We start from the raw sequence: 26,410 nt of genomic DNA on the forward strand, positions 1-26,410 counted from the left end.
AACCCCGATTGATACCCTGGCAATGATTCCCTGGCTCAGCGACTACCCGGATCGGACTTCTGCCGGGGTGCTGCGGGACGGTTTTACAAATGGTTTCCGCATCCCGGTAGGGGACTTTCAGGGTGTAGGGATGTGCAAAAATCAACTTTCCGTTTTACAACATACATCTGTAGTACAAGAAAAAATCCACAAAGAGGTTAGCCGGGGCCGGGTCGCCGGCCCGTTTAGTGTACCCCCGGTACCAGGTTTCGTTTGTTCTCCGTTAGGGGTGGTCCCCAAGAAGGACCCAGGTGAGTTTCGTTTGATCCATAATCTGTCTGCTCCCATTGGTCTTTCGGTGAACGACGCAATTGATCCGGAAGCTTGTTCGGTGCGATACGCATCGTTTGATGAGGCAGTAGCCATCTTGAATCGCCTGGGGCCCGGGACGCTGATGGCAAAATCAGACATCGAGTCAGCGTTCCGGTTGCTCCCGGTACACCCAGACGATCAGCGTCTGCTGGGATTCGGGTTCCAGGGGTCATTCTACATGGATAGGTGTATGCCAATGGGATGCTCTATATCATGTGCTTACTTTGAGCAATTCAGTACTTTCCTGCAATGGGTGTTCACTAAGAAAACGGGTTTCCGAAATGTAATGCATTACCTTGACGACTTTTTGTTCCTTGGCCCCGCCGGAAATCCCGCATGTGCACAGGCCTTAGCTGAATTCCGTGTGTTGATGGGCCAGTTTGGTGTACCATTGGCACCGGGTAAAACTATGGGTCCCACGACTTGCCTCGAGTTTTTGGGGATCGAGTTGGACTCAAGGGAGGGGTGTTTCCGTTTACCAGCCAGCAAAATCTGTAAATTCAGAGCAGCCCTCCAAGTGTGTTTACATGTATCCAAGGTTACACTACAGCAGTTACAACAATTAGTGGGAAAGTTGAACTTTGCCTTGAGGGTGATCCCAATGGCTCGCCCCTTTTCCCGCTCAATTGCCCAAGCGATGGTTGGCCTAAAGGAGGGTCATCATCGTACGAGGTTATCGGCCGAGGTCCGCCAGGACATGCGGATTTGGTTAGCATTTCTGGCGGACTTCAATGGTCGAGTTGTCTGGAACAAGCCAGCCATGTCCTCCGATGAGCTTGGGCTATGGACAGATTCAGCAGGAAGCGTAGGTTTTGGCGCCATCTTCGGCACAAAATGGTCGGCACAGAAGTGGCCCCTATGGTGGCACGAGAAGGGGCTGACAAGTAACATCGCTTTCCTCGAACTATTTCCCATTCTGGTGGCCCTTAGAACCTGGCCAGAAGGGTTCAGAGATCATTCCGTTGTGTTCTGGTCCGACAATATGACCGTGGTAGAATGCATCAATAGTCAGGCAGCCCGTTGTAAATTGATTTTGAGGCTGCTCAAAGAAATCGTCTTACGGTGTATGCAGCTGAACGTGGTATTCAGAGCAAAACATGTCCCTGGGGTGATGAATCAGGCCGCTGATGCACTGTCTCGTTTTCACATGCAGGCTTTCTCGGGTTTCCTTCCTTCAGCGGACCCGGAGCCGGCACCCTTCCCCGAAGCTCTCTGGTCTCTCGGTGCCCCGAACTTCGTCACCTCGTGGGAGAGAGTCTAGCACCCAGGACAAGGAAGGCATATGAAGGGGCGTTCCAGGCCTATTTAGCCTTTTTAGGGGCAGAGAGAGGGGGACTTTGGGGGCAGGAGGAGTGGGTAGTACTTTTCCTGATGTCTTTACGTAGGGCTGGGAAATCGGTGGCTACGGCCCAAAGGCATCGTGCCGCCATTTCCTTTGTTGCCAGGGCCCATGGCATCCTGGACCCAACAGCGTCTTTTACGGTACAGAAAGCGCTGCGTGGGTGGCAACGCCTAGAGGGTCGCAGAGTAGACGTAAGACGACCGATAGGTCTAGACAGGTTGTCCCAGTTGCTGACCACACTCCCTAACACATGCTCGTCCCCGTTCGAGACCTGTTTGTTCCGGACTGCATTTATGCTGGCATTTCACGGGGCTATGAGAGTTAGTGAGCTAGTGGCAAGGAACAAGCGGGATGTGACGGGGGGGCTTGTGCAGAGAGCAGGTTCAGATCAGGGGTGATGCGATGATTGTCTCCTTTCTCAGGTCCAAGACTGACCAGGATGGGAGGGGGGACTGCACGATCATTCGCAGGATCCCCGAGTCATCCATGTGTCCGGTTCAGTGCTTAGAAGATTACCTAGCACGAAGGGTGGCATCATGGGGGGGGACATTGTTGAGGCATGTAGACGCCACCCCGCTGACGAGGTTTCAGTTTCAGCGGGTGCTTGCAATGGCCATTGCCGCAGCGGGCTTGGACCGGGGTGAATTTGGGACCCATTCCTTTCGTATAGGGGCTGCCACAGAAGCTACAGCCAGGGGTCTTAATGTAGAACAAGTGAAACGTGTGGGGCATTGGTCCTCCAATTGTTATAAGAGGTATGTGCGATTGCACATGTTGTGAAGCTGTAATCATGTACTCACGCTTCTTGTCTTTTGTTTGTTTTCAGTTGCGCAAGCCTACGCGGCAGGGCGGACTGTGCAGTTGACCCAACACCAGGCCAGCGGTCACACATCACCGGCTGAGAGAAAGGAGGTGTGGGTCGTAGGCCACTCATACGTGAGACGGGCCGCAGACGTATTCAAAGCAGGTGATATGATTCACGTACCTGGGGAATACGGGTACAGAGTGTCCTTCTACGGAAGGGGCGGTCTCTGTATTGACCAGTTTCAGGCATTCTTTGAGGGTTTGTTAGAGCGGATGAGGTCACCGCCGTCCATAGTCATAGTACATTTGGGGGGCAACGACTTAGTTACCACCGGTAGACGACTTCTCCTGGAGGCTATGCTTTCCACGGTAAGTTGGTTAGCAAGGAGAGTTCCGGGGTGTATAATTGCGTGGTCTCATATGATCCCACGAAAAGTGTGGCGGGGGGCTATCTCGGTCCCTGCTTTGAATCATTCCGTTAAGAAATTAAATAACAAAGTGAGTAGGTTGTTCCGTTCCAAGACATTGCATTCGATCTCGCATAGTTGTATTAATGATGATAGTATGTATTTGGGGGATGGTGTGCATTTGTCGAGGGTGGGCAATGAGTTACTCATAGGTGACTTCCTAGCTTGGTTAAAATCGTTAAAACATGACCTTTAGGTAGGAGTTTGGTGGGGGGTCCGGATAGCCGGTCAACTATCCGGACCTGTGGCGGTAAGGTCATGATCGGTGAGCACTAATTGGTAGATCCCTATGAGTGGGCGTCACCCAACACGGATGGGAGCGCTCGGGGGAGGTGGCCATTGGCCCCTCAATGGGGAGGCGGTCCCGTCTAAGGGCGGGTCGCCGGAAGTTAAGGAAAGGCGGTCAAGGCCCCTTCCTGTGTAGGAGGGGTTACAGCCCCCTCCTGAGGAATTTCCCGGGGCCAGGGTCATCTGCGACGGCAGATGCGGTAAGTTGTGTGGGGTGGGGGGAGGTCCACGATACCTTCTAGATACCACACACAAGTATTCGAACGACCTTTAAATGGCGTCGAGTCTTAAGTGCCCCCGACAAGTCAAGGGAAATTGTTAGTAGTTGCACTTGAGGTAAGCCTCTGTGCTGTCGCCCTTCCCAAGTGGGAGGGGTAAGTCTGGTTAGGGATCTTGACACCGGTTATGACCTTGCCGTTGGCCCTTAAACGTTAGGATGTACAATTTCAGTGTTTATAGAGAATGTTTTTGTAGGATGCTAGTTCGGCTAGGAGAACCTCTGTATTAGAAAATATGTTAAGATTAGCCAAACATCGCAATGTGATAATGAAATTGTACATAATATGAAACGTTTAATGTTTAATTTTTTGTTTTAATAAATACGGCCGCGGGAGGGTCACTCCCTCCCACATCCAAAAACTTAAAGAACTGTTTCCGGTTTCCCTCCTTGTGGGATTGTGTTGAGAGGGGGTGGCGGGTATCTCAGCCATATGGAAAGGGGCGACCACTCGGTCCCCCCGAACGTATGGCGGAGTGCCTCGATCCCCCCGGGAAGCCATTTTGTGGCGGGAGGCGCGTCTCGGCTGGTATGCCCGAAGCGGCGTAGCCGGGGCGCGCTTGTTCCCGCCCTAGAGTGGGCTAGCCTAGACACCGACGTAGCCAGACCCGCCTCCGGGACGGGCAGGGGCGGGTTTACGCCCGCCCTGAAGATGGATAAAAGGAGACGCAAGGCCTGAAGACGTCCTCTTGTTCTTGTGCTCCGAAGCTGCACCTCCTCGCCACACGTGAGCTCGGGACAGAACGAAGAGCCAATTTTGACCCACCCACCAGCCCCTGAGGACAGCAAGTTGTTGTGCATTAAAGTGAATTTTCTAAGTATGTTCTTTCTTTTCGTTTACAGGTTGTGAAAGTATCAGTTTTGTGGTTTATCATAATAAAGTATGGTGAATATCGTTAGGTTGTTACGATTAAAAGGACTTGATGTAGTGTTGCTTTTAAGCATGCCCTTTCGGTCGTAGCGACCAATGTTTTCATAAGTTCGAATTGTCGTATTTAATTTTTTGGTAGGCGGTAAGGTCATGATCGGTGAGCACTAATTGGTAGATCCCTATGAGTGGGCGTCACCCAACACGGATGGGAGCGCTCGGGGGAGGTGGCCATTGGCCCCTCAATGGGGAGGCGGTCCCGTCTAAGGGCGGGTCGCCGGAAGTTAAGGAAAGGCGGTCAAGGCCCCTTCCTGTGTAGGAGGGGTTACAGCCCCCTCCTGAGGAATTTCCCGGGGCCAGGGTCATCTGCGACGGCAGATGCGGTAAGTTGTGTGGGGTGGGGGGAGGTCCACGATACCTTCTAGATACCACACACAAGTATTCGAACGACCTTTAAATGGCGTCGAGTCTTAAGTGCCCCCGACAAGTCAAGGGAAATTGTTAGTAGTTGCACTTGAGGTAAGCCTCTGTGCTGTCGCCCTTCCCAAGTGGGAGGGGTAAGTCTGGTTAGGGATCTTGACACCGGTTATGACCTTGCCGTTGGCCCTTAAACGTTAGGATGTACAATTTCAGTGTTTATAGAGAATGTTTTTGTAGGATGCTAGTTCGGCTAGGAGAACCTCTGTATTAGAAAATATGTTAAGATTAGCCAAACATCGCAATGTGATAATGAAATTGTACATAATATGAAACGTTTAATGTTTAATTTTTTGTTTTAATAAATACGGCCGCGGGAGGGTCACTCCCTCCCACATCCAAAAACTTAAAGAACTGTTTCCGGTTTCCCTCCTTGTGGGATTGTGTTGAGAGGGGGTGGCGGGTATCTCAGCCATATAGTAATTTATTATGGTTTACTATCCAGCACATTCCCTGAGTTAAGTTATGTTTGGAGTTAGAATAGTAAATTATTATGGTTTATTATCCAGCACTTTCCCTGATTTACGTTGGATTGGAGTTAGAATAGTAAATTATTATGGTTTATTATCCAGCACTTTCCCTGACTTATGTTGGATTGGAGTTAGAATAGTAATTTTTTATGGTTTACTATCCAGCACATTCTCTGAGTTAAGTTATGTTTGGAGTTAGAATAGTAAATTATTATGGTTTATTATCCAGCACTTTCCCTGACTTATGTTGGATTGGAGTTAGAATAGTAAATTATTTTGGTTTATTATCCAGCACTTTCCCTGACTTATGTTGGATTGGAGTTAGAACAGTAATTTATTATGGTTTACTATCCAGCACTTTCCCTGACTTATGTTGGATTGGAGTTAGAATAGTAATTTTTTATGGATTACTATCCAGCACATTCCCTGAGTTAAGTTATGTTTGGAGTTAGAATAGTAAATTATTATGGTTTATTATCCAGCACTTTCCCTGATTTACGTTGGATTGGAGTTAGAATAGTAATTTATTATGGTTTACTATCCAGCACTTTCCCTGACTTATGTTGGATTGGAGTTAGAATAGTAATTTTTTATGGATTACTATCCAGCACATTCCCTGAGTTAAGTTATGTTTGGAGTTAGAATAGTAAATTATTATGGTTTATTATCCAGCACTTTCCCTGACTTATGTTGGATTGGAGTTAGAGTAGTAAATTATTTTGGTTTATTATCCAGCACTTTCCCTGACTTATGTTGGATTGGAGTTAGAATAGTAATTTATTATGGTTTACTATCCAGCACTTTCCCTGACTTATGTTGGATTGGAGTTAGAATAGTAATTTTTTATGGTTTACTATCCAGCACATTCCCTGAGTTAAGTTATGTTTGGAGTTAGAATAGTAAATTATTATGGTTTATTATCCAGCACTTTTCCTGACTTATGTTGGATTGGAGTTAGAATAGTAAATTATTATGGTTTATTATCCAGCACTTTCCCTGACTTATGTTGGATTGGAGTTAGAATAGTAATTTATTATGGTTTACTATCCAGCACTTTCCCTGACTTATGTTGGATTGGAGTTAGAATAGTAATTTTTTATGGTTTACTATCCAGCACATTCTCTGAGTTAAGTTATGTTTGGAGTTAGAATAGTAAATTATTATGGTTTATTATCCAGCACTTTCCCTGACTTATGTTGGATTGGAGTTAGAATAGTAAATTATTATCGTTTACTATCCAGCACCATTATTATTATTTATTATCCAGCAGTATCTATTTTATATTTTTAATAAAAATCATATATGTAATGTAGTAATATTCATTTAATAAATATACATTAAATACATTTTTATACAATTTTTATCTTCATATGACAAGTGTAAATTAAGAAACAATATTTTTAAAAAAAAAATTTATTGACATTTTGGTTTGGTACTACAAAGATTTTACAATTTTTTATAAAACATTTCAAATAATTTTTGGTAACAAATTATATAGCATTTTTAAACATAAATACTGTTTTTATTATACATAAATTATTATATTAAATTTTAATATTTTTATTAAAATTTAATATATTACATATTTATTATGTGATTATTTTTAACATGATATGTAAATAACATACATTTACATTTTGTAACATCTGAGACAAATATTTTACAATGACAGTGTGAACGTATACTTACTATGTGGCTTCACTGGTAAACCTTTTATTCTTACTTCTTTTTCAGATTTGTATCCTGTTTAAGTTCTGTAGTAGTGTTAAAGAATAATAGAAAGAAATACTTTAGTGTAATAGGTTTTTTATTTTAATTTCTGAATTGTTACACATACAGTGACTATACTTACTTAATGTAGTAGAAGATGTTGGTAGTGTAGTTGTAGATAGGCAAATAATTTTGTAGAGTCTGTGGAAAAAATTATCATTGTTTACTTGTAGTATTTGGATGTTAGTAGTTAGATACATTTTTTTAAAATATTACATTTACTTAGCCAGTTTAAATAATTTTTATCAGGTATCTAAGTAGACATGGATAAGGTAGTTTATAAAAGTTTTTACATCTAACTGTATTGTCGTTGTTGATAAGTTCAACATGTTTACTTGTTACTCTAAAGAACAACAGTTTTAAAAATAGGGAGTTTATGGACTTATAGTAACTTCGAATGAAAAATGGTATTTAACTTACTTGAAGTGTAGTGTGATGTATTGTAGTTGTAGTCGTTCGTTTGTATTCTCTTCTCTCAGCAAGGTAACCGTTTTTCTCCAAGTTTGGGCCAAAAATGGTAAATTACGTTAGGTGTGTAATTGTATTTATATGAGTGAGTTAATTAATGGTAGTTTTGGATTGGTTCAATTAGTGGAAATTCAAATTCATTGGTTGAGAACGTTATTTGGCGTGGGAAAACCGTTATTTTCGTGAGACTATGTTGCTTCACTATTTGTTTGTAAAAGTATATATTAAATGTTTTATAAGTTACATTTTGGTGTAATATTTAAATAGTTTTTGTTTCGACCATAATGAAATGTTTGTAAAAATTAGGCCATCGGAGTGCAATATAGTATCAGTAAAAGTAAAAAATGTTTACCCACATAAATATTTTATGTTACAAATAAGTTATAGGAAAATGAGTAAAACATATGTGTTAATAGTTATGTCAATAAAATAGCAAAAAAAAGTGAGTAAATTCAAAGAATAGTGCATTTCGAGTTGTTCATAAAAAGACGATATTTTTAGTATATATTTAGAGCACATTGGTCGTCGATGTTAGTGTAGTCGATATATATGTCAAAGGTAATGTTATTTAAAATAAAGTCGATAATGTAGTAGTCGATATTTAAGTAGTCGATATTAGTGTGAACGATATTAGGGTTGTCGATAAAAAAATATCGATATTTGTGTGAAATCTAGGTTAGGTATAGGATGTCGATATTTATGTAAGCGATGTTTTAGTGACGATATTTATTTCTGACGATATTTATGTTAACGATATTTCATCATGGAACCGTCTTCCATAGTGTGAGAAATTGGCCTAGTATATGATGTCCACTAATTAAAGTGATACATAAAGCAAAATGGTGCCACGGTCACTAGTAACAGAATCTATAATAATCGGTGAGATAGTTAAATTATCTACCCCTACGACAAATAAATTGTCAGGAAAAACATCTATTTTTGTATTTATTCAAGTAGAATTTCCCACCTCCACAGAGAGAACACCAAATATTAATTTTCCTTATTTGTTTTTCAATTTAATTAAAAAAGAATTAGAATTAGATTGGGGCTTGTGTAATTTGTAGGCCCACTTAAAATAAACGAACACAAAAACATATATATTTACACATTATTTTTTACATAGACATACACAAAACACATATATATATATACACACACATTAATCAAAAAATGTATCCTTATTCAAATACTGTATCCCAATTTATATCTTAAGTTTGTCCGCCGCTCGGGCTGCTTATTACAGGAGCAAAAGAAGTCCCTGACCAAACGTATTGCCCCGGTGATAAAAATTTGCGAAGCAAAAATTAATACAGCCATATTATATGGCGCTGAATTGTGGGGGTATAAAGATTTGTCTCTCCTTGTTAAGGCACAAAATAAATTCCTGCGAAATTTGGTGGGTCTCCCTCAATCTACACCCACCAAACCATTGTTGCTAGATTTGGACTGCAAACCCTTCAATGATTTGGCCCGCTTCCGTCTTGTGGCTCTGTGGCGACGGCTCTGGACCACACCAGAGCTTAGCCTATTTGCCAAGGAACTGGACGAAGTTAAGTCATTGTGGGGCGCATCTTGAATCCCCTGGCTAAGGGAAGTAAAATTTGTGCTGGAAGAGATGGGACTCAACCACCTTTGGGATTTCAAGGATCTATACTGGGCCACAGTAAAGCATTTAGCAGTGGTCCAGTCAGACGCCACTAACTTCACTGGACTTTTTTTGGTACATAAACTGACCCCTTCCTTAGAACCTTACTGGGATGTGATCACTAAAACTCTCGACCGGAAATTATACCACCAGTTCGGTGTCGGGTCACTCCCAGTCCATTCCTTTGCCGGGAGATGGTCTGCGAATTCAAATTATACCTGTCCTTGGTGCCCCAACCATTCGGAAAGCATGGATCATTTTTTCTTTGCATGCCCAGCCTACCGTGTTCCACTGTTAAAATGGCTTAAACCCCTATGTAGTAATCTTGAAATCAAAGGGTTCTTAGAAGCCATGAGGATATTTCGTACTAACACATCTGAGATGGTAGTGGTCGGTGTGGCCAAGTATCTAGGCTGGGCATGGATCATTCGAACTAGGAACCAAATGTCTCTTAATGCTTGCTTTTATATACTTTATATTTTGATAAAGTTGGCTGTTATTATAACTAGAAGTCTTTATTAAACTGTTTATTAAATTGTTTAATATCTTTTTAGATGAAGAAAACTTTTAGATGATGATTGTTATCATGGTTTTATAAAATTTTGGTGTTTTTATGTACTGTCTTTTATGAATTGATATTCGAAATAAAGACTTTTGAACTGAACTGAACTGTATCCCAATTTTTCTTTCAAAAAAGATGCTTGCTATATGTACAGACTCTGCATTCCTCTCAAAGTAAGCTCCACCAGACCTAACACAAGAAGTATGAATAGTCCATATCTTTTTAGGCTATCTTCAATCTTTTTACTCCTTGTGAATAATGCTTTCCACAGATTCAAATAATTTGGCTGGGGTCTTCTTCAAACAAAATGTCGACGCGTTTCAACCATCATAATTCAGTCCTCATCAGGACTAGGGCTAATAAATAATTCGGTCTTCAGAGGTAAATATATCCTCTTTAAACAGTCATATCTGGAAACTGCTAATTTTCATCGATTCAAGACTGTTTAGTTAGCGATGGTGAACTCCTTTAAATTCACTGTTTGCCGTCCTTCCATATTTAAGAGGAAAGCGCATTTGCCACACCTTTTTTCGGGACCCTTCAATTGTATCCCGGGTATTTAAATGTTGCCACCATTTGGAAAAGCTAAAAGCAACGCCAAGTGTAGGAGTGCTCAGTTTGTTTGCCGCAGCGTCATCGAACCAGACTTTCTTCGCTCACGTGATGCGGAAGGCATCTGATGTCTTGAAATGTCCCGAAAAAGAGTGTGGCAAATGCGCTTTCCTCTTAAATATGGAAGGACGGCAAACAGTGAATTTAAAGGAGTTCACCATCGCTAACTAAACAGTCTTGAATCGATGAAAATTAGCAGTTTCCAGATATGACTGTTTAAAGAGGATATATTTACCTCTGAAGAACGAATTATTTATTAGCCCTAGTCCTGATGAGGCCCGAATTATGATGGCTGAAACGCATTGACATTTTGTTTGAAGAAGACCCCAGCCAAATTATTTGAATCTGTGGCAAGCATTATTCACAAGGAGTAAAAAGATTGAAGATAGCCTAAAAAGATATGGACTATTCATACTTCTTGTGTTAGGTCTGGTGGAGCTTACTTTGAGAGGAATGCAGAGTCTGTACATATAGCGAGCATCCTTTTTGAAAGAAAAATTGGGCTACAGTATTTGAATAAGGATACATTTGTTGATTAATGTGTGTGTATATATATGTGTTTTGTATATGTCTATGTAAAAAATAATGTGTAAATATATATGTTTTTGTGTTCGTTTATTTTAAGTGGGCCTACAAATTACACAAGCCCCAATCTAATTCTAATTCTTTTTCAATTAAAGTGAAAAACTAATAAGGAAAATTAATATTTGGTGTTCTCTCTGTGGAGGTCGGAAATTCTATTTGAACAAATAAAAAAATAGATGTTTTTCCTGACAATTTATTTGTCGTAGGGGTAGATAATTTAACTATCCCACCGATTATTATAGATTCGGTTACTAGTGACCTTGGCATCATTTTGCTTTATGTATGACTTTATTTACCCAGATGCCTGTGGCTTACCGGGTTCACCCTGAATTTGAAAGAGACACTAATTAAAGTGGGCAGCTTGCACCAGCCCAAACAACCCCTATGGTGATTTAAGAGGTCAAAGATAACTTTAGAAAGCTATCCAAGTGGTAGCTGTGGAGAGCAGCCTTCAGGCTTGGTCTTGAAGGAATGTTAAGCAGCTTGTTTTACCAGAATGCAACCTTATAGTATTGGTTCAATGAAAGGAGAACCACACAGCAGTTATAAAAATATGTATTTATTATTATAACACCTTAAATACCTCACAGTATCTGCTACATGCACATAAACACAAAGCACACAATGCTGTAGCACAGAAACAATCATATGTAGCACTAATACACAGTGGCTTCAAAGGGGAGACCAAACCATATACTCAAATAGTGGTATAAGATCCGAGACTCAAGTCAAGACAGTGTCTAGAGGATGTAGAATCGCTGGGACCCCAAGGATCAACCCAAGGTGTGTAAGTTGGGACCCCATGGAGGACGGGTGCAGTGTGAGAACACGGCAGCGTGCTACATACAATTCTATGGGAGAGCCGCAGTTGCCATTTTAAAATTAAAGGACACTTCCTGGTTGATTACGAAGGAACCCTTTAGAACATAGAAGGTTGGAGAGCCACCCTACCTGTGGATACTGAAGTACCCGAGTTACCTAGCCCAGGAAAGCTGGGTGCATGGGGTCGAAGTGGCATCAGAAACCGCTGTCGTTCTCAATGGGAGTCTTCAAAGAAATGCCACTGCTGGACATAACAAAAGTGTCTGGTGGGACCCACAGGTGGATTCTTGATGGAAGGAACCTGAAAGCAGAGGGGACAGAGTCTGGGTCACTCAGGAGTGACAAGGGGCTCGGTAGATATATGACCACCAATGTCGGCTGCTTCAGGTGTGAAGATGGAGACCTTGACTCTACAGCTGCAGGTACCAGGAGATGTTGAGGATGACCAGGAGCCTGATATGAGCTGTCCCACAAAGAATGTCTTCAACAACTTGGATCTGCCAAAGATATTATCATCAAACCAGAGGATAAGGGTGGGCCGACGTTCATTATGGATCATCAGTGTTCTCAAGAGGAATGCTACAGACAAGCTAAAGACAGTAGATTATATGAACGACTATTAGTGGACCCCATCCCAGAAAACTCGCTACCATCAAAACCCTGGTGGATAATGGGAAGGATGCAGGTTGGACCACAAAAGGAGAAGTTGATTTTTTGGTACAGAATTATCCCGAGACCCCCTATTTCTATATCTTACTAAAAATCCACGAATCCACAAGATTATTACCATGCTGACCCATTCCCTCCAGAATAGGATCATTACTGGAACCGTTCTCCCAAGTTGTAGATTGCTTCCTATATTAGCTGAGATGCCATCCTACCTCCAAAGCACCACACATACTGAATGTACTCACAGGCATCGCTTTTGATCCCCAGATACACCTGATGGCCATCCTTCGACGTGGAATCTCTATGCACTAAAATTCCAAAGGACGACTCTCTACTAACTGTGAGTGAGCTGCTCAGTCTTAGAACACAGGATGACATGACCCCCACCTCATTCATGATGGACTGTGCCACTATCGCTGTGAAAGAAACTTCTTTCAGTTGCAAGAGCAGCTTTACTGGCAAGTTACTGGTACTTCGATGGACAGTGCCTTTGCCCCAAGCATTGCAAACCTTTATATGCACAGTTTCGAGTCCAAACACATCTACCCGACTGACAACCGACACTCCTCCAATCTCAAAGTATGGAGAAGGTATATAGATGACATACTGGTGGTATGGGAAGGTCCTGAAGAATCCCTCAAGACCTTCTCCGTCTAGCTTAACACAAGAAACTTACATCTGGGATCTGCTTTCAAGTGCAACACGTCATCCCTCTCCTTACTTGACCTCTGCTTATATCCCAAGGATGGAGGCAATTGATCAGAATTATACAGAAAACCTATGGCACGCAACTCTTTGCTATGTTACACCAGCTTCCATCCATGTGCCCTTTAAAATAATTTGCCAGTGGGCAACATTCATAAAAATATGGGAAAATTGTAGAGCTAACGAAATTCAAGGAGCATGCCCATACACTATGCACCCATCTGTCCCAGAGATTATACACGGCCGATCTCGTACACAAATAAGAAAAATGGGCAAGGAACAATAATAGAGAAGCCCTCCGTGAAACACACTTCAAATGCCCTATGGACAGACTTATCTGTGTCAGCACATATAATAATTTAACCAACACCAATTAAAAGATCAAAAAATAAGAACTAGCCTATCCTCAACACGGGGGACAACTGGTTACCCAAACCCCTTTTTGCTCCTAAATACAGCAGGAAGATCTGGGATATCTTGATACAAGCAAGACCAAAACAACCCCCTCCTACTTTACGCGAGAATACTCTATAGTCACTTTGGCTGGCTAAAGGCCACTATCCCTGTGCATCTTGCTCGGTTTGCCCCTACACAAATCCCAATTCTGAGATGGATGTAGGCCGTACAACTCCAAGGGAGCTTTGGACTCTAACCAATTGCAACTCGGAAGGGGTCATATATCTGCTGAGATGTCCTTGCACCTTGGTCTATGTGGGAATGACCACCCACAAGATCAGACAAAGAATTTTGGTTTACAGCTGTTCAGAAATATACAAGAAATACAACAGTATACTGACTAGACACTACCTAGACACTGGCCACACAGAAGAGGAAATTAAATGGGTAGTCATAGACAAATCTCACTACCTCCTGACTATGGGCACCCATGAGTTGGTCCTGTTTCACAGAGAAACAACAGTGATCCACTGTGATGGCAAGGGGTTGAATGATGAGGTCAACTGGACCATTTTGGGACAGTAGCAACACACCTGACACCTACACCTCACATCGACATGTGTATACTGACTTGGACAAAGACTTCGCTGGGCAGACCAGTTGATCCGAGGCACGCTTGGTAATCTATAACCTGGCCTACCTCTGCCCCAGCCAAGCAATACGACCTCTCTTTACTGTAGCATCCACATTCCCTACCGGGGAACCGTGATTTCATGCCTCCCTATTTACTTGAACCAGTCGCATCTTAATCTTTAAATAAGGTTCCTTGCGTTTTTGTTTTTTTTAGATAGTTCCTTTTCTCTCTAAACAGGACATGACATTGGATGTTCCTGTACACTGTACAAATGCGGGCATATCAACAGTCCTCATTTACATAACCCACTTGATCTGAGGAACACTTGATCATCGATAACCCATCTTAGTCCTTTCTCGCTAAACAGGACACGCCATCTGATGGTCCTGCGCACTGCACGAATGCAGGCACTACATCAGCCCTCATTTGCACAGCCCTCAGATCGTGGGGCTACATTTCCCGTAGAGCCGAGTGCTTTTGACATCCCAACCGGAGCCACACCAGGAGCGTGTTACTCTCTTTTTTATATCCAGCTCTCGCCAGGATACCCTTTTATCCCTAGACACGGACTTCATAGAGGTAAGCCCATATGTTTACTTTTCCTTCACTGGACACCGGATGCCTGTGCTCGCACATGAGCTGCTGTCTCCATTTGAGACGGGCATGCACTCTCCCTTTGATGCAATGCTCCACTAGCACCCTACCTGACTCAGGACATGTATTCACATGACAGGGTCTCATTGAACTACTATCAACTCTCCCTTGAAAGGCTTTTAGTGCCCCCTCCACAAAACTACCTATTTTCTTCCAGGATTAAATTTTAAGATATATGTGGGAGTTACCTGCCCCATCAGTCTTTACCCAGCTGGCTGCATAGCTCCCTACAACGATATACAATAAACGTAGTTGTCCACGCATGTGAAGTCAATATATTGTTCAATACTGTATTTAATATAGTGATGTTAGCAGTCTTCATTTCAGCATACACCCGGTCTGTCTGTCATCCCTAGCCCTAATTTCAATAACCGATAGACTGCCATGTTTGCCATTATACTACAACTGTAATTTTTGGACCGTCTTCTGTTTGCATAGGTTTGTGGATACGGATGAGCAGTACAGAAAGTGCTGTTTTCTCCTTTGTGGTTTTCTCACCTTTAGCTGTGCGACACGTGGTATCACCTCTATGGCTGGGGAGTTGGATCTTTATGTCACGAAATCGGTTAGATGACGTCAGAGATTGATGAAGCAAGCAACAACTTTGCATGCCTAAATTTGTTTGATATGAATTTCTTTTTGTATACCCAGCAGGACAGAACCACTTAGATATGCAAAATATTTTTGTTTGTTTATTTGAGATAGATGGTGGACACACAACAAACACGGACCGTCGCCATATCTGACAGGCTACTGAATCTTGGTGACCAGTATATTTATATATATTTTTTCTCAAACTTTTTTTCTTTCAGTACACAGTGTTTATTTACTTGGTCCTGAAAAACGCCCCAGAACATTGAGTGGGGTTACCTTAGGGCAGAAACATGTTGACCTACTGTATATTTGCTGATGACTCCTAGTCCTCTCTTTTTTTTAACACTGTCCCAGGAAACAACAAAAAACAGGTCAATTGGCCTTCTGTAGACAGTTTTATTTTGCAACCTTTACTTATTTGCACTCTGTTCCTCACCACTCCTCTACCTCTTCCACTGAGTTGCCTTCACTAAACAACTCAGCTCCTCTTCAATTCTAGAGAGTTGTAGCCCACACCAATGAACTTGCGGCCTTGGTGTGAGGAAGGAACCCAATGATGAAGCATGTGAGCTCTGGGTGAGTGAGGGTTCTTGTCCTGATTTGAACAAGGTTTTACTATGCATAATTGTTGGAAAACTGTGTCACACATTTAGTCAGCAACATGTATGTGAACAGTTATTATTCACTCTTAGTCTTCTGAGACTTACTTTTTGTGAGGCTTTTACCTATAACTAAGCAGTGTTTGGGTAGGATGGCATACAGGGCTGTAGGTCATGATGACTCTTTGGTTTTCTCTGCACCAAGAGACGCAGCCTGCAGTGGCCAAGTGCATAGTTTTGGTGAGGGGTCCCTAGGGTTGCACAACCAGTGCTGCAGCTCCAGAGGACCCTCTTCAGCACCCATGCCCTATGTAATAGGGGTACCATTTAGTAGGGACTTATAGGGGTAGCTGAAGTTGTGCCAATTGAGATACAGTGTTTGGGAAGGAAATCTGGCACTGGGTACTTGGTTGGAAGTCACCCAGTGCTTTCCATCCCTGAGTTTACTGACATTTGTCAGATGTATCAAGGACCGGATTCCAAACTAGACACTGTTTTTGCACAACTCTGCAATGTGGCAGCCGCCTTTTGTGAGCTGCATCAGATGCATTCATCTGGGACAATTTACATTATTATTAATGAGACATGATTCCCTCTGGTAATCCATATGAATGACTGCAGACGCAGGGATTGTTGCCTATAAGGGACAGCAGATGTCCAGTTCTGCATTCGCATTTGTAAAATGCATCCTTGCAGCCTCTGTCTCTATGTGAAGTGACATTAAGGAAAGCATGCAGCAGTCCCCGATTTTAGCAGGTGGTATTCACATATTGGGAGGGGTCATTCCCAGATAGCATCTACTTCACAAATGAATGGCACCCTTTTGAGGTGTGACTATTCTATGTTGAACTGTAATTAAAATGACCCACAAGACTCCATTTTATGTTGCCATGCTCTCGGCAACCTGATGAAGAATTGCTTTTCACGTCCCTGCTGAAGTTTGCTTAAACCCCCTGCTCCTTGTGGTCAAGCCGATTCTGAGAAGCTGCCTGTGTGCCTCACCCCCCCAGTTGTGTCAGAGACTTAGCCACATCCTGTCCATTGTTGGTAACTCAGCCTGTCACGACCAATTCCTGAGCCCTGTTGTCCTGGTCTCTTTGGTAATGTATGATTTAAGCAAGAAGAACCTGTAGATTCTAGGTGTCCCCTGCACCGCTGGCTTTAACTCTCCTAGTGGGGGGAGAGGGGGGTCTCCAAAAAGAAAGTCCAGAATCATGATATTCAGAGGGTATAAGAAAAATAAGAATAAGAAGAGGGTATAGCAATACAGGATAGATTAAATCGAATGCAGGTAGATGGATGTTACATTACAAAAAAGGTGTCCGAAAAGACCCGGGACAAGGAGGATGACCCTCTCATGACCTCCATGTTGAACACCCCTCCACCCTATACCTCCGCCATGTATCCGGCCCTTGATCCCACCCAATTGACCCCCGCTACTGCTCCAGTTGTTGCCCCTGCCCATGCCCTGGTTTCTCTGATTGCTCAGCCACTTGTTCCCAACGCCCCGACTGTTCAGGCCACTGTACCAATGCAAGTCCACCCTTCTTTTCCTCTTGTTGCACCTTCCACTGGTCCTGTACTTGTCCGACCTAATATGCCTTCAACTCCCATTACAACCAACCCATTTCTTGTTGACAGTCATCCGACACCTTCCCCCAGTACAGGGCTATTAGCGAATGCCTGGTCAGTGGTCCGTGATTATATCCCTTATGTAACTCCGCATAGACCACCCACTTCCAGACGACGCACCTTGCGTAGACTGATAGGTAGTACACAGGAACAACTCGCTATGGGTAAACACGCTCATATGTGGATGGAAAATAACACTATGTACACCGCTCAGGATATATGGATGACAATGGATCAGTGGACACGCATTCAACAGATTGACATTTTATTTTAAAAGTGTGACATACTGATCCAAATGTGGGAGCATTTTGTAGAATCAGGTCCACCCCCAGGTCTGTCTGACCTTCCCCATAAGGTTGAAAAAGGGGATATACAGGGACTAGCACTATTATGTGATCTAATCACTCTTGTTATGTTATGTTATGTTAATTATTCATTTCTATAGCGCACGGCTACTCAAAAAGAGTGTCCCGGCGCTTTATTGGAGAAAGAGAAAAAACTGCGACATAACAACATAACACCAAATAAAAACAGAAGAAATGTGAGCCAAGGATTACAGGAGAGACCAGCTACTGAGTAAACAGCCAAGTTTTAAGGCCTTTCCTAAAAGCCGACAAGCTAGTGGCTCCCCGCAGGGCCGGTGGCAAAGAGTTCCACAGCTGAGACGCCAGCAATCCAAAAGAGCGGCCTCCAAGGCGCGCTTTCTTTACCCGAGGAACAACAGCAAGGTGCAGGGATTCCGACCTCAGAGACCTGGTCGGATGGTAAAAGACCAGTCTCTTTTGGAGGTACTTAGCTCGCCCCTTGTGAAGAGCTTTATAGGCCAAGGTCAACGCCTTAAAGGCGATCCTCTTGCGGATGGGCAGCCAATGTAAAGTTGCCAACAGGCCCGAGGCACTGGAGCGCCTGCTAAGGCCAAAGATTGCCCTGGCCGCGGCGTTCTGCACTACTTGAAGCCGCTGCAGCAAGTACTCTGGAAGGCCCAGGTAAAGAATGTTGGAATAATCCAACCTGGACCCAATCAGAGCCTGGACTGTCAGCGTCCTATGTTCCACAGATAACAGAGGGAGGAACCTCCGCAGCATCCTAAGGATGCCAAAGCAGACGCCCGACACCCCCAGGATCTGGGACTTCAAGGTTAACCTGTTATCCATCTTCACCCCCAGATTCTTAGCAACCTGAGAGGAGCAAGACGGAGGGAACATATCCGGTGGCCACCAAGTCTGCCAATCTGGCTCTGTGTCACACCCAAAGAAAAGTACTTCGGACTTGTCGGAATTGCACTTAAGGCTGTTAAGATGGAACCAATGAAAAACAGCCCCAAGGCAATCCCGAATACTCTCCCCATCAAAGTCACCTCCTCTCTTACAAGAGAAGAGGAGCTGGGTGTCATCCGCGTAGGATACGATCTGGGCACCATGCGACTCCACCAACGCCGCCAGCGGGGTCATAATGATGTTAAAGAGGGTCGGGCTCAAAATAGAGCCCTGAGGGACCCCGACTCCCAGAGGCGGCATCACGGCGGAATCAGGCGGGGCCCAGATCGTTTGCCGGCGGCCGGCTAGAAAGGAGGAAAACCAATCGAACACCGTCCCCCGTATGCCAATCTCGAAGAGTCTAGCGAGAAGACCATCATGGGGAACGGTGTCGAAAGCCGCCGACAGGTCTAACATCACCAGCATGACTTTGCCCCCAGAGTCCAGAACCCCTTTAATGGTTTCCGAAACCTCCAGGAGCGCAGTCTCAGTGCTGAGATGGGGGCGAAAGCCCGATTGGGTGGCGTGCAGGATCTCATTAGATTCAAGAAAATTGGAGAGCACGCCTTGAACGTGCTTTTCCAGAATCTTCGTGAGGTCCGGCAGCAGAGAGATGGGCCTATAATTAACCGGGGCCTTCGGGTCTAGGCCAGGTTTTTTGAGCAAGGGAATCACCATCGCCTGCTTCCAGGTTTGCGGGACCACACCAAGCCTAAGTGAAAGATTTAAAAGCGGGTTAGCCAGCGGGTTGATCACCTCCGCGACTTTCGCCAGAAATTTAGCAGGGCATGGGTCAAGGGGAGAACCCGATTTTAAATTGCCCATTAAAGCCAGAGAGTCCGGAGCAGAGATTGGAGGGAACACACTCAACGTCGCCCCTAGCCCGGCCTGTGGCAGTGGGATGATGTCAGGTACAGTCTGGCCCGCAGACACTGGTACCAGGAATGACTCCTGGATGCGTTGGATCTTGCTCGTAAAGAAGTCAGCAAGGTCCGTAGCCCAGGTACCAGATGGTTTTTGGTCCAAGGTGTTGGACCAAGGGGAGGTGAATTCTCTTACGATGGAGAAAATCTCCTTGCAGGAGTTGGAAGCAGCATCAATTCTCCTGGCTAGATAAGCTTTTTTTTCTAGGCGAATGTCCCGGTGATAAGCCTTAACCACCGTTTTATAGGTCACCTTGGCAACAGTGTCATATTGTGCCCGCCATGCTCTTTCGGCTACCTTGCACTGCTGCCGGTAGCCGACAGTGCAGCGGTAAACCAAGGCGCGGAGACCCGTTTCGGTGTTGGGCGAGATGTTACTTCCGGGGCAAGGTCGTTTAGCCTGTCCAAAAACCAGTCCTGCATGGTCTGCAGATCCCTGTCTAGATCCCCTGAAAGGAGGCAGGGGTGGGCCACAGCTGCCTGAGCCAACATCTCTGGGGTTACTCGATGGAATGCCCTATGGACACGACCCTGTTGATGTGCCAGGATAGGCACTGATTTGACTATGCCCTTGATCACAGATTTGGCAAGAAAGTGGTCTGACCAAAGGACAGGAGTGATCTCTATACCCTCGAGAGGGACAGACGAGAAAACTTGATCGAGGGTGTGCCCCTTCTCGTGCGTAGGCTCCTGAAGGTAAGGGATAAGCCCCAGCGGGGTCAGCGCCTCAGAGAGTTTGGTGGCAGCCGGGTCGGATGGATCATCCAACCGAAAGTTGAGATCGCCTGCCACGATAAAATGTTCAGCTTTCAGGGCCAGCTCCACCAGCACCAAATCCAGATCTTCAAAAAAGGTGCCGGGAGCACCAGGTGGCCTATATATGAGCAGTCCCTTAAAGGATTGGTGGGGCCTACAAAGACTCCTTATCTGGTGTTACGTTAAATAAGGGTTTTCCAATAAGGGAGGTACGGCCTGTTTGGAGAGACCGCGTTGTTGGCATAGATGGCAACCCTGACACACCGGCAGGTTTTAGACAAATGTGGATCCATGTCCCTTGGAAAAGGTCTGACGTCCTCCAACTTAAAAGTCAATTGCCTGACCCACGAAAAAATCCAGCAGGTTCTTAGAAGGAATTGACTCAGACACTCCAATCTTGCGTAATGACTTTAGCAGATATAGATATGTTCATGGGACAGGTAGTACTGACTGAGGTATGGTCCAAAATACGCCATAATGATCAGACTGAATTTGCCCAAACGTGGAAGGAATTTGAGGAAGCTGACAGATCTCGAACAGGTGGTGAGAAACCCGATCCCATGATCTTAGCCCTTCCGGCCCAGATACTTACTGCCATGAAAAAGATGTTGACATCTCACCGTATCAATTGGGACAGATTAGCTGCTTGCAAGCAGAAGAAAGATAAAAGTGACTCGGACTTTTTCACACAATTCGAAAGCACATTCACCGACTATAGTGGACAGGACATGACTTTAGAAGGGGGAAAGCGACTGTTTGTGGATACATTTGTGTCCAATCTGTTACCAGAGCTTGGCACAAAGCTAAAAATGTCAGAAAGTGCTTTGCCCATCTCCACCCCGTCTGGTATTTTGACAATGACCCAGTACTATGAGAATAGGAAGAATGAAGAGCGAGATAGGACGGATAAAAAGACTAAAGACTTAAAGACAAAGGTATTACTCCAACAAGCATACCCGACCCAGACCCAAAACAGAGGTGCCCCTAAGGTTCAACGAATAGCTCAGAGACCTGCCCCTGTGACTCCTCGCCCACCGCTGGGACCCAACCAGTAGGCTTATTGTCGCCAGGAGGGTCATTGGCACGACGAGTGTCCCTTCTTGGCCCAGAACAACTCTGCCCCCACTGACCGCTTCACAGGACAACGCCCCCAGAGAGGACGATGGCGAGGCGGACCTAGAACGCAGTTACAGGACAGGCGCCCCCTTATGCAAGAGAATAGATTTGATACCGCTAATTATGAGGACCACAGTTATTTTACTGAGGATTATGAGCCTGAAGAAGAACCTAGAATGCAGTTACAGGACAGGCGCCCCCTTATGCAAGAGAATAGATTTGATACCGCTAATTATGAGGACCACGATTATTTTACTGAGGATTATGAGCCTGAAGAAGGGACAGGGTTTTTGTCCCACTAGGATTGCCAAGGACAAGAGAAGGGACCCGTGCCTATTCCTGTTGACCAAAGAATACCTTACCAATCAGCCCAGGCCGCTGAGTTAGTGGCACTAATTAGAGCCTGTGAACTGAGTACCAGGATGGTCGTCAAAATCTACACTGACAACCAGTACGCCTTTGGCGTGGCCCATCATTTTGGGCGACTATGGGCTGAGAGGGGATTTTTTATTTCTCACGGTACTAAGATACAGCATGGTCATCTGGTCAGCAGGCTGTTAGAAGCATTGAATCTTCCTTCAAAGATAGCTGTGGTCAAATGTAGCGCCCACAAGAAAGTAACTGATGACATAGGAAGGGGTAATGCATTTGCTGACCAGACTGCAAAGGTAACAGCTGAAGATGTCTCTGCCCCTATGTATGTAGCTGGCCCCTCAAACTGGGTACCGGAGAAAGGGATGCACGAGGATACAATTGCGAATGTGAAGGAAATACAGGCAGAGGTGACTAGAGAGGAAAAGGCTCTCTGGCAAGATTAAACAGGCCTATTAAATGAGAATGGCTGTTGGACAGATCTGTCTGAACAACAGCGATGGTTGTTACCCGATGCCTATGTTTTGCCAGTGGTCACTATGGCTCATGGCCCAGCTCACATTAGTTCAAAAGGTATTTGCAAATTGCTAGCTCCGGTATGGCAAAACAAACACATCCCAAAATATGCTGAGAGGTTAGTCAGAAATTGCATGATTTGTTTGATGCATAACTCGGGAAAAGGCACACCAACACCTGCTAGGAAATTTTCACCCCCATCTTACCCCTTCGAAGTGCTCCAAATAGATAACATACAGATGGAAAGATGCAACAATCTCCGATATGTCCTGGTAGTTGTGTGTGCCTTTATAAGTAGATCGAAGCCTACCCCCTTAAGGACAACACTGCTACAAGCACTGCCAAAATACTGTTAAAGGAATTTTTTCCCAGATTTGGGAATTATCCAGAGCGAGAACGTTAGCCACTTTACAGGGGAAATAATGAAGAAAGTGTGTGTAGGGATGGGGTTCAGACAGAAATTCCATGCCGCCAATCACCCCCAGTCAGCAGGTTTGGTTGAGCGCCACAATGGAACACTGAAATTAAAATTGGCAAAGATCCAGGCTGACACAGGACTGTCTTGGCCGTACGCCCTGCCCCTTGCCCTCCTATCAACTAGAGCCACGGCACATTCTCGTACTGGACTATCTCCGTACGAGATAGGGTTTGGTCGGCCAGCCAATGTTTGGGGAGTACCCCACCCAAAGAAATAATCAGACATTGAATACACATTGTTAATTGATTATTTACTTGAATTGACCACTAACCTACGTCTCATTCATCTTCAGATACAAGATATCCTGCCACCCAAACCCGAGGGCCCTGGTCACACCATTCAGCCAGATGACTGGGTCTGCATCCGCAATTTCCAGAGAACAAAGAACTTGGAGCCGAGGTGGAAGCCGCCCCAGCAAGTGTTGCTGGCTACCAGGTCTGCAGTGAAGGTGGCAGGAAGAAAAAACTGGGTTCATGCAGTGCACTGCAAGAAGGTGCCCCTACCACTACCATATGACCGGTGGGTCAAGGAAGGCCTGGGAGACGATGAATGTGAGAAAGTTCCGCGCTTTGTACCCTTCAGTGACGCCAACATTGCCTGGGCTTCATCTGAATGAGAGGACGACGACATCCTGCAATCTGCTGTTCCTCCTCATCTGAGGTTGCGGGATACTCAACAGCCAGAGCCTTTGTTTCCTGATCAAACAATGCCCAGGTCCACCCGGTACAACCTCCGACCCAGAAAAAAAGGCTGAAGAGACAAAAGTCTCTGCCCTCTGCTTGACATGGTCCAACAAATCGCTGCAGGGCTGGGATACACCGGTGCATTTTGACCGGAGCCAGTACAGCGGACCAGAACGTGCCAATAGGAACGCCGGAATCACTGACCGGTGAAGCAACCACCAATCACAGGCCGCAACTAAAGAAGACCAAGTGAAGCAGACGATGAGCAAAATGAACATTGAAAGCTTGAAGAGCAAGGAAATAAAGAAACAAGAGTACATAAAGACAATACGTGGCCGGTACTCGATCTGTCTAATCGTACTAATGACTTTCACTGGGACTGGACTGCCTCGGATGGGTAATACACGCTGTCCTTGCAGCACCTGAGCCTCCTACCTCTACAGAATCGCCTCATCAACATGTGTCATTACCCACCCATGAGAAGAACAGAACAGGTTTCTTTAACAACACTTTCATTCAAATGTTACACCAGCACCAGCTTGTGGTGAACACAACAAACTGTTGGGTATGTGGGTTGCTGCCCCATACTGCAAGTACCGGAATGTTCCTGATTCCTGCTGCTTTCTCTCGAGCTGGTTCGGCCTACCGCTGGTACACTGTGTTCTTTGATGCATTCTATTCAGGTGACACATCCACACGATCCCTGGGGAAGATCAGTAGCAGGCAAGCATCATGGCTGCGGAGTGGCCAAGCATGGATAAAGATTCAGCAGAAAAGAATGAATATGAGAACAATCATGGGTCTTTTTATCCATTGAACATCTACAATGGTGGGGGAAATAAAAGATTGCCACCTCTCAGGGACCTCCCTGTCTACCCACATTCCGGACAATACTGCATGAAGAGCAGTGGAACAGTATGGGTGGGAGAAAGTGACTGTGCCTACACACTTCAGCTCAATGGTTCGACTCGCCCACCTCTGGTGTCTTCACTGAATACCTATTTTGTGTGTGGGAACAAGGCCTACACCTGGCTGCCCAAGTCTCGGGCAGGCACCTGTTACATTGCTTGGTTGCTCCCCCCCACCTACACAGCTGATACAAAACACCACATCCAGAAGAGAGTTGTGGTTGATACTGAAGACACCGCTGGACAAGAATTTGGTGACTTTGCTAAAGGGTTCCTCCCCTTTTGGGGCCCTATGGTCAATAGTCTCAATCTCTGACATCTCACCAGGGTGGTAGAGGCCACCATCAACGCGACTGCCGGTGCCCTCAGTAACATCAAGGCTGAACTTCAAGCAGACCGCCTCATGACTTTACAGAATGGCGCTTGACATAATACTGGTGGATCATGGAGGAGTCTGCACATTGATCAAAACAAGTTGCTGCATTTACATACCTGATAATGCACCGACAGTTTATCAAGCAATCCAGAAGCTCCATAAGATTGCTTCCGACATCCATCAGGATGAGGGTTCATGGTCCCTACAGGCTGGTTTTGGAGCATTGTAGCTCAGTGGGGATGGAAGATAATGATTTTCATTGCAATCCTTGCAGCCGCATTGCTCTCTTGCTGTCTCTGTGTTCAATGCATGCCCGCGCTGTGTGGGCTCTGTGCCACCTCTTTGGCACAAAAAACAAGTGAATTCATACCATCACAATGCCATGATGATGATCGAGAAAGAGGTCCAGGAGATGATGGACATTGACCTGGATGACAACAGATTTTTGACTCTGCATGGCAAAAGGAGGGACTGTTGAACTGTAATTAAAAAGACCCACAAGACTCCATTGCTCTCAGCAACCTGATGAAGAATTGCTTTTCACGTCCCTGCTGCAGCTTGCTCAACCCCCCCGCTCCTTGTGGTCGAGCCGGTTCCGAGATGCTGCCTGTGTGCCTCACCCCTCCAGTTGTGTCAGAGACTTAGCAACATCCTGTTCATTGTTGGTAACTCAGCCTGTCACGAGCAGCTCCTGTGCCCTGTGACCACACCATCTGATCAAGGAAGCACGAGGCTGCACCCTGTGGCCACACAATTGAGCAAGGAAGCACGAGGCTGTGTACATTGTGCAATCAGAGACAGATGTCCCCTGGCCACGATTGCATCACAAGACCGACGAAGAACTTGTCAGATGAGGAACTTATCAAAAGGTGGAACTATGTTTTGTGCAAATAGGCGTGGCTAGTACTATAAGTATATGTGCACTGCGGATTGAAGCAGCAGTCTCCGTAGAATTGTCTTTGTACCATTCTGGGACCCTGTCCTTAGCTCGAGCTAATAAATAACTTACTTCCCTCCACGGCTGGTTGTCCTGGTCTCTATGGTAATATATGATTTAAGCTAGAAGAACCCGTTGATTCTAGGTGTCCCCTGCACCGCTGGCTTTGACTCTCCTAATGGGGGAGGTCTCCAAAAAGCCGGTTCTACATCTATCAATTGTGAAGTCAGAGAAGCAAAGAAACTTCACATGCATTCTACACACCTCAAAGGCACAATGTTGTGGACCTCACCGAGCTCACAAGCGTACTCTCCATGAACAATATGTCACTCTGCAACAACACAAAGCACACTAAGGCAACGCACATCCAACACCCCACAGTTTGTATGTTTAAAGGG

At 44.9% G+C, this 26,410-nt stretch overlaps 1 protein-coding gene across 2 annotated transcripts in view; it reads right to left on the reverse strand.

Moving 5' to 3' along the window:
• The window catches only part of LOC147679581 (solute carrier family 2, facilitated glucose transporter member 11-like), a 318,984-nt gene that overhangs the window by 134,776 nt on the left and 157,798 nt on the right, over positions 1-26,410 (reverse strand). The gene's annotated exons all lie outside the window — the stretch shown is intronic.

Source organism: Lissotriton vulgaris, chromosome 11, assembly GCF_964263255.1.
Source record: "Lissotriton vulgaris chromosome 11, aLisVul1.2, whole genome shotgun sequence".
Taxonomy (NCBI): Eukaryota; Metazoa; Chordata; class Amphibia; order Caudata; family Salamandridae; genus Lissotriton; species Lissotriton vulgaris.